At 45.5% G+C, this 20225-nt stretch overlaps 1 long non-coding RNA gene across 1 annotated transcript; it reads right to left on the reverse strand.

The window, feature by feature from the left end:
- Positions 1-1539: 1539 nt before the first annotated feature.
- LOC120384633 lies at positions 1540-6056 on the reverse strand. Its single transcript, XR_005588999.1, has 3 exons — positions 5921-6056; positions 4441-4492; positions 1540-1595 (listed from the first exon to the last, which is right to left on the reverse strand). It is a non-coding gene; the product is annotated as an uncharacterized LOC120384633 (long non-coding RNA).
- Between the last annotated feature and the right edge of the window lie 14169 nt (positions 6057-20225).

Below are 20225 nucleotides of genomic sequence, written 5' to 3' on the forward strand. Positions count from 1 at the left end.
CCCTCAGCTGCCCCTTTAGGGTATTACTAAGCAAATCATTTTTATTTTTACTTATTCTTATATATTATTTGCATTGATATAGTGCTTAGGATGGAGTCCGTGATGGACCAGGATGCTGTTTTGCAAGGTGCTGTACGAACACAGATAGTCCCTGTCTCAAAGAGCTTGCAATCTAAATATAAGACAAGAATAAAAAAGTAAAAGCCCCAATGAAGGGGTAGATGAATATTCTTGTACTCGTTTTACAGCGAGTAGTCTGAGGCAGTGAGAAGTTTAGGGTACCTGCCTAGTGTCACACAGCAATTCAGCAGCAATAGACAGACCCAGGAGTACTGACTCCCAGTCTCCTGCTTTAACCACTAGGCAACAGTGAGTCTGTGAGAGTTGCTCTTTCAAGTGAAAAATAAAAGCCAAAGTGAGGAGGGTAAGCAGGAAAGAAGAATTTGGTGCATTCTATAGACCCTCTTTTGCTATCAGGTTTTTAGCAAAACGCCCCTTCAGAACTCAAAGGGAAGTTCTCCTTAAAGCCTTATGGTACAATAGGACCTTATATTTAAAACCAACAAACTACTTTTTGATATTTTAAAAAGTAAAGAACCTACTCTATGGCAACCTTCATCTTAAAACCGGAGGGGGGGATAGCGTCATTTGATGTCTCTGTTACATTGCTTTAATAAACCTGGAAGTTTATCAAACATTTAGGAAAGTAAAAAGCATATTTTTAGTGCAACAAAGCTGCACTGGTATTGCTAAAAATATATTTTTAAAACGAATGCTGCATTTTTAAATTAAGAAATTGGACAAAGCCCTACAGAGCCCTGTTTCAGGTTTGGCTTTAAGCCTGCAAAAACACTTATTATGGTCAACCTCTGCTACTGAAACATTTATTATGGCTGGATGTAGGCAGGCTTGGTCAATGTGAAAGATGCCTCTAATCTCCTTTACTCTTGATGAGTATGTTTTTCACCATGTTCCAATTCAGCACGGTCTATTTCACTCTAGTACAAGGTCCCCACCCCCCATCCCATCAGATTTTCTTCCTTAGTTTACAGATTGGTATGAAAGCTATTTTTGTTCCTAGCAGGATGTAAGGAATGTTAAAAATCCTATTTTTATTTTTTTAAAGATAATTACTATGCTGGTGTTATTTATCTGCATTTTATTTGGGCTATGTTTAAATTTATAAGTTGATAAAAGTGAATTTTCCGTTTGATCATTAAATGGTACGAAAATCTGTGAAGTAAGACCACAGAAAAATATGGCAACATAAATAATCTGATACTGCTGAAAAAACTGCCTTCATAAAACAAGAGTAAAATAATATCTTAGAATGGTTTTCTCCATGTGACTAAAGACTAAAATAGATCCCATAGCCTGTCATCATTTATACAGGTTTCTAATTATCATGTGCCATGTTGATCTATTAGCATGTATTTCAGTGGGGCCTGAGAGATAGTTTTTACTAAGAAACATAGCTATTCCTAATTGGAAAGAAGTACCTGAGGATTCAAGGTTAGCTGAAGCTTCATGAATGAAACCCTGTGTAATAATAGGTGTTCCAGGTCCCTCCCCAAGATCCACTTCTTCTCTGACGTCTACAAGAAAACAGCCAACTACTAATGATTAGGTTGAAAGGCTGTTGGGTATAGTGGATGTGCACTTATTTTTAAAGAAACAAATGCACACAGTACATAATAGCTTTAGGTATAATGTATAATGTATATTACAATTTCTATATATTGATGTCTCTCCAATGCCCCTTTTCTATATTACTTGTCCTGAGGGTAAAAAGGAGCTAACAAGACATGTGCCTATCATCAACCTGACCATTTTGCTTGTTTGTTGTATCCTGCCTTTGTCTTTCTATATTGTAAGATATTTGGGGCAATATATATTGTGAAATGCCCAGTACAATAAGACCCTGATCTCTATTGGAGCATGCAGGCACTGCTGTAATACATTCTTCTGATTGTTAATTATTTGTAAGAGCAATGTAATTAACTAAAAAGAAATATACTACCACAGCTCAAAATTACTCTTGAGATGTGACTACCAGAAATAAAGACTGGTTTTTATCAGAGACGGTAACACTTAAGGTAAAGAAAGTCACCTACATGGACTATTCTGCACTATATATTATATGGGACCTTCCTCTCCAGGTCTGGAACTTATACCTTCTGCATTCCTGTAAAGATACATCCACCTCTATGCTACTGGATGCTAGCCAGAAGGGCATTAAGAACACAGGATAAACAGTCTCCCTACTCTAGGTCCTAATGCCTGGTGCCAGAGTGACTCCTGGTAGCTTGGAAGACCAGTTGCAGAGAAAGTCTTGTTCAACTCTGCAGCCCTGGGATGGAGCATTCCCAGTACAGATCTTTGGAGAATTTAGCAGCAAAACTCAAAGTCTCCACTGAGTATATGAGAACTGAGATTTTTTCAAAATCTTATATCGTGGCCAATTGAAAGCCTTTTACACAGCTACAGCAAAAGGTACATCCTTGATACCACCACCCCGGCCAAAATTTCTGGTCCCTGCTCCAAAGCATGGGATGTGATAGAACTTCCCAGTGAAAAGTTTCTCCCAAATCTCATTCTTGGAAATGGCTGAGCCATTTTTTCTGAAACTTTCCAAAAATATTCAACCCAAAGCAGACACCCAGCATGGAAAAGTTCAGCTTGAACAGGCAAGTCTGGAAATATCACAAGCAACTGAAAATAGGGTCTTTTAATGGGATGTGTTGGGCACCCAGGCAGAGTAGGTAGCTCTGCCTATAACATACACACCTCCAGTTTACTAACAGTAAAATGCCAGCCTTCATTATGGTTGATATTCTAATAAGAATAATAATATAAAGAGAATAAAATATGCATAATATTCTCGACATCCCAACATTTTGGAATGTAAAGAACTGCATTAAAACTGACATCATCCTGGGTTTCAGTTGATTCTTGTGAAGCTACAGTAATGGTCAATGCATCACCTGTATTTGGGTGCTAAGAGGTTTCTTTGAGAGATGTTTATAGTGCTAAAAAGAAGCTCATATAAAGCTAGAGGTTTATTTTGATTTTATTTTCCAAATTTCCAACTCATGCAGGAGGTTATTTTGATTGGTCAAGTTAAGTGGTTGGGGATAACTTTTCAGTATGATCATTCCAGCTTTTCATTTCAAAGTAAAAATAGACCCATTTAAGCTAGTGTTCTAATCTTCTGTACATGTTTAGAATTGTGATCACACACTCACATATTTTTGGAGATTATCAAATAGTAAAATGCCACCTATCTTTTCATTCGGGCAGCATTTAGTTACCAGCTTTTCATCTGAAATTTCCTTTCACTGTTGTTAAAAAAAATCCCACATGTAGTAATATGTACCTTTTTGTGATTATTTTAATATGTATTTATAATTATTTTTATATGAGGACTAAGAGCCTAGCTGATGCATGTGAACGATCCATATCAAACTCTAATAACTTAGTGAAAAAATCTGTACAATTTTAATACAGCCCATCAAAAGCCATTACTGTTAAACTCACACAGATAACATTAGTGACGCATATTATCCCTTTACCTTTTGAGAATCTGACACAGAAAGAGTTACTGAACAGCCCCGTGTTTTTCTAACAGGAAAGAAAGAAGGGACCTAAAAAAGATTTCTAGTGCCAGTGCAGGAGGGCATAATGTTTGCTTGTTGTGCCTCTAGGCAATGTAATATAATATGTAAGGTAGACGCCCATAGTCTGGTTGTGACCATCAATATTTCTGAAACATACAGACTTTGCAACAACAACACACTTTACTCCCAATTTTAGATTAAAAGTGTTATCAAATAAAAGAGTGGGCTTAGCAATTATACAGCATCTAAAATCTTACATCAGAAATAGAAATAACTCAGATTCAAAAATAACTTGCAGGCACATCAGTCAATCAAATAAGGGTGCTACTGAAAAAAGATCTGAATATCTTAGTCACAACAAAGACAACTATTTTCAGAGAGTACTCTGCAGACGTACATTCTGTTTGCAGCTGCAGCCCAGCCCTAAAAAGAGAGGCAGATTGGGTTTGGAGGGAATCCAGAATGAGAATCAACCTCCCAAGTGAGTGTGACCTAACTTCCCAAGTGAGCCTAACCTCCCAAGTGAGTGTGAGAAATTAAAGCAAACTCAATATTTAAGTCTACCACAGCTGCCAATGGAGGTGCGAAGTATATAGATTGCACAACTAAACCCCTAAATAAATGTGTTTGGGTCAACATAAGGAGAGTGTATGCTGTTTACTTCATTGCTTGGACAAGCAACCACAATTTGGGACCTCTGGGGAAAATGATGTGGTATAGAGCTTGTGGGTCAAATGATAGAAGGGAGAACTTATTCAAGCAGCAGAATAACACAAGGATACATATGCAGCCCCTTTAAATTCATGGATTAGTCTGTGATTACCTGTGTCAAACTACTGATGTTTACTTTTGACTGGCTCTGGAAACCTCACATGCTGTGGCATGAAAATGAATAGTATAAGTTACAGACAGTCCGATCGAGAGCTGGTATAAAGTGGTGTCAGATTCATTGATATCAATTAAGCTATAACAATTTATACCAGTGAAGGATCTCTGGCCCAGAAATGGATGTGGAGAGAAAAGTGAGGAAATATGGAGCATATAGTTTTAAACCACAGATACAAATTGCAGTGCCGAAGGACTTAGAGATAAATAGTTCAGAGGCAAATACTTCAGGCACAGTCATAGCCAGCATGATTTGAATATGCCTGATCTATCAGTTCATTCTAACTTAAATCAATGAGATTTCCTGAATGAAAAGAACACTGAGATAAAAGTAATATACTTTGTTTCTATGTAATTCTGTGGATTCCTGATGAACTTACATACAAGGGAATCCTGAGATCCGTACTCATTTGTTAAAGAAATAAATATAATAAAATACTAATAATTATAATTAATATTTTTTGCTCAGACCTGACGCAGGTATAACTCCCACTGTCTACAGGGACCAGAGATGGAGAAAGGGCAATAAAAAGTGAGGACCATATAAAGTTCCAAGTGCAGATCCTCCCCTCCCCTGTTACAAAGCAGGGTTAGCTTTGCAGAGGGCTCTCTGCAGGTCTGGGGAGCCATGCTTGGAGAGTAGATGGATGGTAGACAGGGTTGAGGATGAACACATGGTCTAAGGACAAGGCTGGGTGAGAGGCACATTGTCTCCTGTAGCAGACCTATGGAGATCAGAGTGGAAAGGTAATACAGCCTGGGGCTAGGTCCCTTTCTGCCTTAGCAGTCCCTGTTTAAAAGGTTTGGGACCTGTGCCAGCCACTTTCAGGCCAGTCCCTTTCAATGTAGCTCCATTGCCGCTGTGCTCACAAGGAATTGGTAGGAGCGCCTGCAAAGGCATGGGGCTTCTGTGCTGGAATCTCTGATTTTCAGGGGATCCCCTGGAGTCTATGCAAATTTGTGGGTAGGCCCCAGGGGCTATTTTGCAAAGTTGGTGACCTCATCCCCACACAGAATGACTGAGGAGAAGTCTCTGGAAAGATAACCACACGCAATGTCCCCCTCTTTGTTCTCCTCCCATGGGAGAATCTGTGGGAGGTTGCAGTCAAGCCATGAATAAGGACCTGGCTCATAGTTTCTATCAGCTACACTGATATACACACTCTGAGGATCTGGCCCAATATATTTCCATCTACAATGTCACAAAGAATTCAGCATCTCATATATTATTTCTTATTGGAAAATGTTACAAAGTGAGAAATAATGGACCTAGTATACACTCTCCATGATTTTGTAGATATTTATAGAATACATATTAAAACTGAAAAGTAAAAAAAATATTAAAATTGCACAAGGGATTGTAAAAAATACCAAATGAATTAATTTTTTAGGGTCAGAAGGTTCAAAATTTGACTTACATTGTTCTATGGCTCATCTGTATTTGCATATTCTCATACCAGTCATTTCTGGTTACTAAGACACATCAAAACAGAAGTCAGAGTCAGCCTCTTCTTGTCTGCTATTCCTAGGGCCTAGTGCTGAGTGCAATAGGATTTTAGGACACTCAGTATCTCACAGGAAATTGCCTCTTAATGTTGTTCCAGTTCAAAGTTCTGTGTTTATGCTGTCATGATAGTTTGTGTGGTGTTGAATTATGTCATAAATGGCAGCTTGTGTGCTATCTGAAGGAATTAGACATACATAAGTGCCAGTATCAACTGTATATCTTTTAAGGAACAATCAGGAACATGAGAGCTAGGTACTGGCCATTTTTTATTACTATGGTCAAATCAGAAGAACAATAGGAGCTGGTGGAGTCAGTGATATTCTCTCTTTCTTTTCACATGTGAATCTATCTTTTGTATGCTGACCCATGTCTAATAAGTTTCCTCGAAGGCCTGGTCTACACTAGTCTGTTATTTTGGAATTAGCCAAGTTAATTAAAAAAAATAATGATTCCGTCCACATGACCAAACTGGCTTTTTCGATTTAAAGGGCTCTTTAAATCAATTTCTGTACTGCACCTCGGCAAGTGGAGTAGCGCTTAAATCGAGATCACAATCCCGGGTTAAAGGTATTGTGGACACAATTCAACATTATTGGCCTCTGGGTGTATCCCAGAATGCTCCCTTGTGACCGCTCTGGACAACACTCTCACTCCGATGCACTAGCCAGATGGGCAGGAAAAGCCCCGGGAACTTTTGAATTTCCTGTTTGGTCACCATCAGCACAGGTTATTGTCAGCACAGTCCACCATCACAGACAACCATGCAGAGTCCACCATCACAAGAGATCACGCAGTCCCGGATTCGCAGACGAGCTCCAGCATGGTCTGAACGGGAGGTACTGGATCTCATTGCATGTTGGGGAGACTAATCTGTTATGGCAGAACTACGTTCCAAAAAAAGGAACGCAAATACGTATGCTAAAGTCTCCAGGGCCATGACAGAAAGAGGCTACTCCAGGGACACACAGCAGTGTCGTACAAAAATCAAGGAGCTCAGGCATGCATACCAAAAAACCAGGGAGGCAAACAGGTGCTTTGGGTCACAGCCCCATACATTCCTCTTCTACTTTGAGCTCCATGCAATTATGGGGGGTGACGCCACAACTACCCCACTACTGTCTGTGGACATCTGCAAGGGGGAAGTTGCACAGAGCGAGGAGGAAGAGTCATTAGAGGATGAAGAGGAGGAGGAGGAGGACAGTGCACAGGTGGCAAGTGGGGAATCCATTTTCCCCTCTAGCCAGGAACTATGCTTAATGCTGGAACCACTAGCTTCCCCCCACTCCCAGTGAGGGCTCCCGGACCATGACCCTGGAGAAGGTACTTCTGGTGAGTGAGAGCCTGATCGGAGCCACGTGGTGGTGGGCGGAGGGGAAACCCAGCCATGCTGGGCTGTTCACGTATAGTTTAAAGGGCTCATCCCTGCTCAGAGCCTCATCAGAGCCACGCAATGGGTGTGGAGGGTTGGGTGTCGTGTGAAGTGATCATCCCAGAGAGCCCGCAGGCCCTCCTTTATGGCAAACCCACCAGGCATTGCTTGCTATGGGAAAGGGGTCCCAGCAGTTTGAAAACATTTAAATGAATGTAGAAGAAGCAGAACCCCACATGCCCCTAGGCTGCCTGCAAGTTGAATTCTGTCACCTGGCTGTGTGTGATGGCTTACTCATACCAAAGCGTCCCCTTTGTTCTATGAAATGTATCTTTTAAAATACTATCCTCCCTTTTTCGCATCCCACAGGTGTAAATGTTTCAACGTGGCCCCTATCTACTCCATCCCAGAGGCTGGTCCAGATTAGAAGGCGGAAAAAAACGAATTTGGGAAGACATGTTCACTGAGCTCATGCAGCCCTCCCACACTGATAGGGCCCAGCTGAATGTGTGGAGGCAAACAATTGCGGAGTCCCGTAAAGCATTACAGGAACATGAACAGAGGAGGGATGTGTGTGATGAGAGCAGGCAGGATGCTATAGTTAATCTCATGGGGGAGCAACTGACATGCTGCGCTGTATGGTGGCTCTAGTGGGGAGGAGGGATAGCTCAGTAGTTTGGGCATTGGCCTGTTAAACCCAGGGTTGTGAGTTCAATCCTTGAGGGGGCCACTTAGGGGTCTGGGGCAAAAATTGGTCCTGCTAGTGAAGGCAGGGGGCTGGACTCAATGACCTTTCAAGGTCTCTTCCAGCTCTAGGAGATTGGTATATCTCCTATTATTATATTATAAAGGCAGCAAGACCACAGACTGCTGCTGCAGCCCCTGTATAACCTCCCTCCCTCCTCCCCAAGTTCCATAGCCTCCTCACCCAGATGCCCAAGAACATGAGTGGGGAGGCTATGGGGACCCACAAACTCAACCCCAGAGGATCGCCCAAGCAGCAGAAAGCTGGCATATGCAAACATTTGATTTGGTTTCTTGACTTGTCCTTCCCTCCTCCTCCACCCCTCTAACCCCCCCTCCCCCAGTCTGCCTTCTGATTTCTCTCAATGTGTTGTGCAACAAATAATAAAGAACAGTTTTTAAACAATTTAGATTTTATTTCCTTTCATATACAGGGGGCAGGTAACTTCAAGAGAAACAAACCCAACTGTCACACCGTACCCTGGCCAGTCATGAAACTGGCTTTCAAAGCTTCTCTGATGCACAGCGCACTCTGCTGCACTCTTCTAATTGCCCTGTTGTCTGGATGTGTGAAATTGGCTGCCAGGCGAGTTGCCTCAGCCTCCCACCCCGCCATAAACATCTCCCCCTTACTCTCACAGAGATTGCGGCGCACACAACAAGCAGCAATTACAATTAGAATATTGGTTGTGTTGCGATCTAACCAAGTCAGTAAACTATGCCAGCGCACTTTCAAATGTCCAAAAGCACATTCTACCACCATTCTGCACTTGCTCAGCCTATAGTTGAACTGCTCCTTACTGCTGTCCAGGGTGTACTGTATACGGCTTCATAAGCCATGGTATTAAGGGGTAGCCTGGGTCCCTGAGGATAACTATACGCATTTCAACCTTCCCCACAGTAATTTTCTGGTCTGGGAAGTAAGTCCCTTTCTGCAGCTGTTCAAACAGACCAGAGTTCCTGAAGATGCGAGTGTCATGCACCTTTCCCGGCCATCCCACGTTGATGTTGGTGAAACATCCCTTGTGATCCACCAGTGCTTGCAGCACCATGGAAAAGTACCCCTTGTGGTTTATGTACTGGCCATCCCGGTGTGACAGGACCAAGATAGGGATATGCGTTCCGTCTATCACCCCACCACAGTTAGGGAACCCCAGCGCATTAAAGCCATCCACAATGGTCTGCACATTTCCCAGAGTCACTTGATAGCAGCTGGTCAATGATTGTGTTGGCTACTTGCAGCACTGCAGCCCCCACAGTAGATTTGCCCACGCCAAACTGATTCCCGACTGACCAGTAGCTGTCGGGCGTTGCAAGCTTCCACTGTGCTATGGCCACTTGCTTCTCAGCTGTGAGGGCTGCTCTCATTTTGGTGTCTTTGCACTTCAAGGCAGGGGACAGCAAGTCACAAAGTACCATGAAAGTGGCCCTATCCATACGAAAGTTTCGCAGCCACTGGGAGTCATCCCAGACCTGCAACACTATGTGGTCCCACCAGTCTGTGCTTGTTTCCCAGGCCCAGAATCAGCGTTCCATGGCATGAACCGGGCCCAATGCCACCATGATCTCCCAGTCGCCACATGCCATGTTTCTAGGAATGTCTGTATCCATGTCCTCATCAGTATAGTAACTGCATTGTCATCGCTTCCTTGCCCAGTTTTGCTGGTACTGCACATAGTGCTGGATAATGCGCAAGGTATTTACAATGGTCAAAACTGCAGCGAAGATCTGAGCGGGCTCCATGCTTGCCGCGCTATGGCGTCTGCATGGGTAATCCTGGAAAAAGGGCGCGAAATGAGCTGTTCGGTTCAAGATGGCAGATAAAAGGTGGTAAATTGTTGTCTTCTGTAGCTTTCATGGAGTCGGGAACATCGTTAGAGCTACAAAAGCGGGAGAGCAGAGTTTTTTGCCGGAAGCTGTGTGGCTCTGTTCACGATGGCCGAAAAACAGCAGGGAATTGTTGCCTTCTGTAGCTTCCACGGAAGCCCAGGACAGAAAACATGGAAAAAGCGGCGGAAGCTGTGCTGTTCTGTTCATGGTAGCTAAAAAAGACGGGAAATGGTTAGATGAAAGACTAGATAGAAAGATGAGAGGACATGTGAGGTGGATTCATAGTACCAGGAGACAGGCGGTGCACCGTGCTGCACCATCTGCTGGTAGTATGGCGTCTGCCGTAGCTTTCACGGAGGGAGGAGTGAGTCACAGCACACACCCAGAAACACCCGCGAGAATGTTTTTGACCCATCATGCACTGGGAACTTAACCCACAATTCCAATGGGCAGCAGATACTGCGGGAACTGTGGAATAGCTACCACAGTGCACCACTCCAACATTCGATGCTAGCCTCGATACTGTGGACACACTCTGCCGAATTCACACGCTTTAGTGGGGACGCACAACACCGAATGTTTAAAATCACTTCTGAAAATTCGAATAAGTTCGAATTAATTTCTTACTGTAGACGTACCCTAATTGTTGTCTTTGTCTCCCTGAGATTTCATGATCTTGTGTCAGCTCTTGTGGTGCTCCGGGGCAGAGCACCCATGGGGAAAAATGGGTGGGTGCACTGCACCCACTGGCAGCTCCCCACCCCGTCCTCCCACCTCAGCTCACCTCTGCTCCACCTCTGCCCCTGAGCGTGCCTTCACCGCTTCTCCCCCCAGCGCTTGCCACCGCAAAACAGCTGTTTTGCTGCGGCAAGCGCTGGGAGGGTTGGGGAGGAGGGGCAATGTGGTGCTCTCGGGGAAATGGCGGGGCCAGGGCAGGGCAGAGATTTGGGGAATGAGTCCAATGGGGTAGGGAGGGGGTGGTGTTGTGATGAGGACTTTGGGGAAGAGGTTGGAATGGGGGCGGGGCAGGGATGGAGTCGGGGCAGGGCCAGGGACAAGGAGGGGGGTCGAGCACCCACTGGCACCATCAAAAGTTGGCGCCTATGCATGGAGCGGCTTTTAAATGTTATGGCTCCAAGTGGACATGCTTCAGGTGCTACTAGCACTGCAAACTGAGCAGCTCCATGCTCGCCCTCCTCTGCAGCTGCTTTCACAAAACTCTTTCCCATGCACCCCCAGACACCACCAGTACACTGTTATCAATGTCCTGGCTCCAGTCTGTACCCGCTGCCTTCCACTCCTGCCCCATCACAGTCCAGCCCTGCGGATTCCCAGTACCCATTGCACTTAACACCTGTCCCTCTGCAGTTTAGCCCTGTTGAAGTACAGCACCTGCTGCACTGTACTCCAATGGAGAAGGTTGGATATGATACCTGGACATATCCAAATTTTTAACCGTCCCAGGACCCCACCTCCTCCTGAGACCTGCCTTTCCCCTATCCCCCTCAGTGCTGATGTGGTTTTTTGTTTGTCTCTCTCCTCCAGTTGTTGTTTTTTAATAAAAGAATTGTTTTGGTTTGAAAGCAATCTTTATTCCATTAATTGAAAGCAAACACCCCTGCAAAGCAACAGGCAATTTTCTTAAACCTTGATAGTGCATCGTCTGCACCAATCACAATAACCTCCTAGCATTACAAGGACTGCACGCCTGAACATAGCAACAAATATTAGATATTAGTGGCTTTCAGCTTCAAATTGCTGCCTCAAGGCATCCCTGATCCTTATGGCCCCACGCTCTGCCCCCTAATAGCCCTGGTCTCTGGCTATTCAAATTCAGCCTCCAGGTGCTGAGCCTCAGCAGTCCAGCCCTGAGTGAAGCTTTCACCCTTCCCTTCACAGCACGCGACTATAAGCATACAGCACGCGACTATAAGCATAGGAATATTGTCATCGGCCAGGTCCAGCTTCCCATATTAGGCAGCGCCAGCGGGCCTTTAAATGGCCAAAAGCACACTCAACAGTCATTGTGCACTTGCTCAGCCTGTTGTTGAACTGCTCCTTGCTTCTGTCAAGGTGCCCTGTGCATGGCTTCATAAGCCACAGCATTAAGGGGTAGGCAGGGTCTCCCAGAATCCAAGTGGGCATTCCGACTTCCCCTATGGTGATCATCTGGTCCAGGAAGAAAGTCCCTGATTGAAGATTCCTGAACAGGCCAGTGTTCTGAAAGATGTGTGTGTGCTGCACCTTTCCGGACCAGTCTGCATTAATATCCATTCAACGCCCACAGTGATCCACAAGCACCTGGAAAACCATAGAGAAATACCCCTTCTGATTAATGTACTCAGTGGCAAGGTGGTCTGGTGCCAGAATTGGAATATGCATGCCATCTACCGCCCCTCTGCAGTTAGGGAAGCTCATTTGTGCAAATGCACAATGTCATGTACATTGCCCAGAGTCACAGTCTTTTGGAGCAGGATGCAATTAATGGCCCTGCACACTTCCATCAACACAAGTCCAACGGTCGACTTTCCCACTACGAACTGGTTAGTGACCGATTGATAGCAGCCTGGAGTAGCCAGCTTCCATAGTGCAATTGCCACATGTTTCTCCAACAACAAGACAGCTCTGATTCACATGTCCTTGTGCCGAAGGGCTGGGGCAAGCTCATCACACAGTCCCATGAATGTGGCTTTCCTCATCCAAAGTTCTGCAGCCATTGCTTGTCATCTCAGACGTGCATGACCATATGATCCCACCACTCAGTGCTTGTTTCCTGAGCCCAAAAGTGGTGTTCCACTGTGGTCAGCACCTCCATGAATGCCACAAGCAATCTTGTAGCAACTACGCATGGCAAGATCAATGTCAAACTCCTCTTGCCTTTGTAGTTTAAGGAAAAACTCCTCTGCCACTCGTGATGTGTTAAGTGAGAATGAGCAGCATATTGGTCAACAGTGCAGGATCCATTCCTGCAGACCGAAGAGGCAGAGCACGCAGTACACAAACTGTTGAAAGAGGGCACCAAATGTGGATGGATGCACAGGGATTTCTGGGATGCGAAGCAATGCATCAGGGGGCATTGGGACAGGACCCAGGATGCCCCACGACCCCCTCCACCTTCCCACAACTCTTAGCAGCAGAAGAGGAACAGATACTCTGGGGGATAGCTGCCCAGAGTGCACCCCTCCAAATACCACTGCAAGTGCTGCAAGTGTGAACATGCTATTACGCAGGCAGCTGACACTGTGAACACACAACAGCAGTTTCCCTTCAGTGCTCTCTGAGCGGTGCTGTAATGGCCGGCGCTGTAACTCTGCCAGTGTAGACATACCCTTTGTCAGCATAGCTGTGAAGTGCTGTAGCAGTAGGTGTGCTCCTTCTGCATGTCAGGGAGTTTGGGGAAGAATTTTGCCTCCCTGGGGCAAAATTTTTCCTGGATCACCCTTTTGAGGATGAGGGGTGGATGAGTGGGTGGAAGGCTACTTGAAGCTTTTAGGTCACAGCTTAGTGTGGTGTGGCCCAATTGAGACCTCTTGTGCTTAAGAAATACAAGTAAATATTTGATTCTAGCAGTAAAACAAATGAGTCACAACACAGGGGAATCAAATCTAAGTACAGATCAGAGAAGAGCAGGTTTGCAAGAGGAGATTTTAGTTGACATTTACAAACTCCTAACAGGATTCATAATACCGGCATATATCACCTTTATATATTCATCATAAGATCAGGAAGACCATCATAAACAAAAGCTAGAAAAGAATATATTCATGACAAACAAAAATGTGCTGCTAAAAAAAGTTGCTTTTCGCCATAAACTAACCCACTTGCTGATATTTTAAAAACAAGGGAGACAGGAAAAGGGTGATTCAAGAAGCAACAAGTGTGGCTATTCTCAGGGAAAAATGTATTAAGGATGAGCTTAGACAAGCCAAGTGACCTTTTCTTGTAGCCAATTTTCTTATGCAGAGACTAAAATTATGTTTTAAATAGCAAATTACATTGGCCCCACAGGACTGCAAAACTCTTGTTTTACGTATTCCAAATGTTCTTATTTGGCACAGCTGTAAATTTAAAATAATTTTAAAACAATAACATTGTGCTGTCTGTGCGGTTACTAGAGTTTGTTTATAACAAGTCTGTTATGCCCATTAAATTAATTGTATTTAAATATTTTAATCCATGTTTTATTTACTCAGCAAAAGGCTATTCATTATCAGAATATTATGGTTTAGAGCAGAGTGAGAATGTTTCTTTGTGTTCATGTGAACAACAAATGTCCAAGATTTTTCAGCAGCATGTTTTACAGAGGCTAGAAATAATAAAACAAGCAATTGCGGGAGACTGACAGCTGCCGCAGGAGTATGTTTTATGTGTCTTGTAAATTCTAGGGTCCTGATCTTGCAGAGTACTTAAGCACGTGAGAACTCTGGTCATGTGAGTGGTCCCATTGACTTCACTGGAACTACTCAGGTGTATCAAGTTAAGGATGCTTGTAAGTGCTTGCAAGACTAGAGCCTTAATTAGTACAGCGCTGAGCACAATGAGACCACAAATCTGACTGCAACCTCTGGCTGCAAAAATACATAAAGAAGAAGAAGAAATGGCAAAAGTGTCTATATTTTAAGCATGTAGCTGTTTTATAAATGCACATTCTTCTCCAGTCCTACACAGCTGGGAAACAATGAGGTGTAAAAATAAAGGAAACAGACTATTCAAATGAACTTCTGACAAGATAGCAACAGGAAGATGATCAAAGTATGGAACAATTTATCTGAGGCAAGTGTAATATTATTATGCTTTTATGTGTCACATTGATGTCCTATTAAAGAAAAAGGAGATGGCGTTTGTTCCGTGTTCTGTATAGCACATACTACCCTGCTATAGAATTTACAGAACACTGACAATCTGTTTTTTTTCCTGCTGGAGCTCCAGATACACCTGCTGAGCTCAGTGTTACATCAGTTCAGGACAGCAAGCCAACAGCTTCTTTAGGGGGGTGGCCTTGAGATAGGGTTTGTGAATTGACCTATATATACTGTGCAGTTTAGCTTTGTTTTAGAAACTTTGGCCCTGAATCTTTGTTGATGAGCAGCCACTTCCACTTGTCCAAAGTGGGCTCAATTCTGATTTCAGCCTCACGGTTTTGCACTGGTGTAACACCACTGACCTCTGCAGGGTTATTCTCGATTTACACCAGCATAAAGAGGAGAATCAGACCCACTACATGCAAATTGAGCTACCATCGGTGTACATGAGTAGAGAACTTTGCACTCACCTTACACAGGTATTCATAGATACTACAGGGCAGGAGAGAATGAGGCTCTTTGACTCATTTGGCTAAATTTGGAACCGCTTTACATCCCATGGTCCTGATCCTTCTTCAATGGAAGTTGATGGCAAAACACCCCTCTTGATCTTTGAGACATGCTGCAAGGCCCATCCATCTACCTGGCTCTAGTATTATTAATGATTGAAATGATAAAGTTCCACATAAAGAACTGAGGTTTGGATCTTCAAAAGTGCAGTTCTGCACACACCAAACTTACAAGTGTGCAATTCCTGGAGCACACGGTCAAGTCTGGGCTTAGCTAGAAATGTAGACTGTAGGACAAAGTACCTACAAGTCAGCTCTAAGATCCCTGTCAAATCTGAACATACATTCTTATCCCTGCTTCTCTCATCTTTCCTCATGACTGCTGTCCTCTTGCTGATTGTTCTGTCCTGTCCTTTATGACATTGAGGACACTACTTTATTGCCCAGTGTATCCAGTGCACTCTCACCGCAGGTCATCCCGTCTCTGGAGATGAACTTCTGATTACATGTCTACAGTTACCATCACTTCTTTCTGCTTCCCCAGGCTAGTTTCTACTTGGGACTTCTTCAATCAACCTAATTTTAACCGAGCCTGCCTGGACCCTCTTAATTCAGCTGGTCAACCTGTTTGCCTACTGTTCACCTGTCTGTTCATGCTTTGACAGTACCACTTTATACCAGAGATCCTCTTGTAGCAATCCATGGTGTATTAAGTTGTGGTTACAATTTTGTGGGAAGATGGTTCTTTTCTATGGCAGCTCTCACTATCCACATTAATTTAATCTCCTTGCAACCTACAGCTTTATGCTTGCTTGCATCCCACATGCCTGGCCAAGCCCATCTGTTCCAGATGGTCACAGCTTTAGTGTACTGGCAATGCTCTTTCTTTTATGCCAGTGCAGGAGGTTCTCATTAGATACATAATTTAAAATGCTGTATAACATAATGGGTGATGTGGAGAATAAGATAACCATGTACAGGTATTTGAATGGGTCTTCTCCTGATTCAGTCAAATTCCTATTCACTACACTGGAATTTTTATCTGAGTGATGTGATGGAGCAAGGCCAGATGGCTACAGGAAAGTACTCAGGAACAGGTATGTTAGTCCCAGGCTAAGCAAATCCCTAGTACCATGGGAACCAAAATGGCAGTTGCTCCAGGGTAATTAAGGCACCTGGGGCCAATTAAGAACTTTCTAGAAGGCACCGGAGAGAGCTACATTGATTGGAGCACCTGCAGCCAATCAGGGCAGGCTAATCAGGGCACCTGATATAAAAAGGGGAGCTCACTCCAGTCAAAGAGGAGGAGCCAGAGGAAGGAAGGGCGTATGAGGAGCTGGGAGCCAGAGACAAAAGGAACTAAGAACTGAGAGGGTGTACTACTGGAGGATTGAGGAAACACCATACAATCAAGCATTATCAGACACCAGGAGGATCCTATGGTGAGGATAAGAAAGGTGTTTGAAGGAGGCTATGGGGAAGTAGCCCAGGGAGCTGTAGCGGTCAAGCCGCGGTTACAAGTAGCACTATAGAGACTGCTGCAATTCACAGGGCCCTGGGCTGGAACCCGGAGTAGAGGGCGGGCCCGGGTTCCCCCCAAGCCTCGCTACTACTAATCAGACATAGGAGGAGGTGATCCCGACTGTGGGTTTCATCCAAGGGGAAGACCACTGAGGGGAGGAAATCCGCCAATAAGCGCAGGACCTACTAGAGGAGAGGAGGAACTTTGCCACAACTGGTGTCAGGAGTGGGATCTTTGGTGTGCACAGCGCGGCGGAAGAAGGAGGGTGATTTAAAAACACACAAAAAAGGGGGGGGGTTACAATTTGTTACCACAATGGAGGATGTAGTACGGGCACTGATACAAGCCACGGCGGCCCAGCAGGAGGCTACCCGTGTCCAGGCAGCTGCCCAGCAAGAAGCAGTACGGCTGCAGCAAGAAACTAACCGCCTGCTGATGGACCAAGCTGTTCAAGACTGAGCTATGTTGCAGGAACTGGTAAGCCAGGTAAAGACCCTTGCAGAAATGAACCATGGGCATGATGGGACACGGCTCATATGGGCTAACCATTGGCTGCAGAAAATGACAAGGGAAGATGATGTAGAGGCATACCTTCTGGCCTTTGAGAGGACAGCCCTACGGGAGGCCTGGCCTCGAGATCAGTGGTCTGGCATCCTTGCCCCATTCCTGTGTGGGGAGGCCCAGAAGGCCTACCATGATCTGCCTGAAGAAGCTGCAGCAGACTACTCCCAGCTGAAGGCAGAGATCTTGGCCAGATCTGGGGTAACATCTGCAGTACGGGCCCAGCGGTATCATGAGTGGAGGTACTGGGAAGACAAAACCCCGCGGTCCCAATTATATGACCTCATCCATCTCGCACGAAAATGGTTGCAAACAGAATCCCGGAGTCCGGAAGAGGTACTGGAGGTTCTGGTCATGGACCAGTACACGAGGGCACTGCCACCAGATCTCCACAAATGGGTAGGTCAGAACGATCCGTGCACCTATGATGAGATGATCACGCTGGTAGAAAGACGCATGACAGCCAGAGAATTGACCCAACTACGCAAGGAAAACCCCTTCCGTAGCAAACACCCAACCCCAACCCGGGAAGGCGGGACAGCCAAACCCCTGGGGAGTCCTAGGTGGAGGAAGAGGGGGGCTGAAAACCCACAGAGACTCCAGAAGGAAGGGATTGGCCTGAGTGGAGGAAACCCTGGGACTAAACCCCCTAGCCCACATGATGGGAGACTGACTAGAAACAGTTATAGATGTTATGCATGTGGGGAGTGGGGACACATAGCAGCACAGTGTCCCAGCACCGAAGAACCTATGCAATGCAACTTGGGGGATTGGGAGGTCCTGTGCTCCCTTATCCACCTTGCGGCGTTGCATTAGCCCCACATAACTACACCAGGCCAGTGAAGATAAATGGAACAGAGACTACAGCACTGGTGGACTCAGGGAGTGCTATCACCCTTATATCGGGTAAGCTGGTAAAAAGTAACCAGCTGCTACAAGCCAAATGTGTAGCAGTGACATGTGTGCATGGGGCCATGAGCCAATACCCCACCATCCCAGTGGAGATAGAGGTTCGGGGGAACCCCATTGAGGTGACAGTGGGCGTTGTTCCTAAACTCCCATATCCTGTAGTTATTGGGAGAGACTATCCAGGGTTTGATAATTTACTTCCCCCAGAGAGGCTGCAGGAAAGTGGAGACCCCGTTGGCAGCGACTCATCATTGGGGGAATGTCAACCCTCCATGTTTTCTGAGTTTTCTCAGGATCTATTCTCAGCCCCCCAAAAGGCCCAGAAGACAAAAAAAGAAAGGAGGGCCGCGAAGGCTTTGGGAACCCAGATCCTGACCCAGGGCCAGAAGACTGCGCTAGTAGGCAGAGGGGCATGAGCAGCTAACAGAGAAACTACCAACACGGAAGGTGAGCCAGAGGCTGGCCCCAGCCATGATGGCTACAGGCCATTGGGAGAAGCAGAAGCCGGCCCCTGGGAGCTCAGGCAGGGTAGTCCTGGGAGAGAGACATTCGGACGGGACCAGGCAGAGGACCCCAGATATGATAACGTCAGGAAAGAGGTGGCTGAGATAGATGGGATAGCAGTGGAAGGGAAGGTCCGAGGTCCAGTACCCTACTTTATAGTGAAGAAAGATCTCCTGTACCGTGTGGTGCAAATGCAGGAGCAGGAGCTACATCAACTTCTGGTGCCCCGAAAACATCAAAAAGCCATATTGAACCTCGCCCACAGTCACCTGTTTGGAGGACACTTAGGGGTAGAGAAAACCCAGGCCAGGATCCTGCGGAGGTTCTTCTGGCCAGGAGTACATGAAGATGTCAGGTGATACTGCACCTCTTGTCCAGAGTGTCAGCTACATAGCCCTCGCCCACACTTACAGGCCCCTTTGATACCTCTTCCAATAATAGAGGTACCATTTGAACGCATAGCCATGGATCTGATTGGGCCCCTAGAGAAGACAGCTCGGGGCCACCAACATGTGCTGGTTGTACTAGACTATGCAACCCGATACCCGGAAGCTGTCCCCCTACGCAACACAGCTTCCAAGACAATAGCTAAGGAGCTAGTACAGATATTTTCCTGGGTTGGGCTACCCAAGGAGATGCTGACTGATCAAGGGACACCTTTCGTGTCTAAGTTGATGAAAGATCTCTGTTCGTTGCTCCATGTACAAGCCCTACGGACCTCTGTATACCACCCACAAACAGACGGCCTTGTGGAAAGGTTCAATAGGACCCTCAAGGCCATGATCAGAAAAGTGGTGAGCCGGGATGGGAAAGACTGGGATACCCTATTGCCTTACCTCATGTTTGCCATCCGGGAAGTTCCACAAGCCTCCACAGGCTTCTCTCCATTCGAACTACTATATGGGCGCCACCCTCGAGGCATATTGGATATAGCTAGAGAAGCCTGGGAAGAGGAGCCAAATCCCGGAAGGAACATAGTTGAGCATGTACTACAGATGAGGGATCGGATAAACCAAGTTACACCCATTGTACGAGAACACTTGGAAAAAGCTCAGGAGACCCAACGGACCCATTATAACCACCAAGCAAAGCTTCGACGGTTCCAACCAGGGGATCGAGTAATGGTCCTTGTGCCCACAGCAGAAAGCAAGCTGTTGGCCCAGTGGCAGGGACCCTATGAAGTGATTGAAGCCGTGGGAGAGGTAAACTATAAGGTATGGCAGCCAGGCCGCAGGAAACCGGAGCAAATTTACCACATCAATCTTCTAAAACCTTGGCAGGACTGAGAGGCATGCTTAGTCACCCGGGAGACTCTTCCCCAGGAGGATAACGTACATGAGCAAGTGAAGATATCACCCGACTTGACGCCAATCCAAAAGATCGAGGCAGCCGACATGATTAATCGTAACCGAGATGTATTCTCTACAAAACCGGGGCGGACGACTGAGACCTATCACCATATCCGC

The sequence above is a fragment of the Mauremys reevesii genome, linkage group 1 (genome assembly GCF_016161935.1).
Source record: "Mauremys reevesii isolate NIE-2019 linkage group 1, ASM1616193v1, whole genome shotgun sequence".
In the NCBI taxonomy this organism is placed as follows: domain Eukaryota; kingdom Metazoa; phylum Chordata; order Testudines; family Geoemydidae; genus Mauremys; species Mauremys reevesii.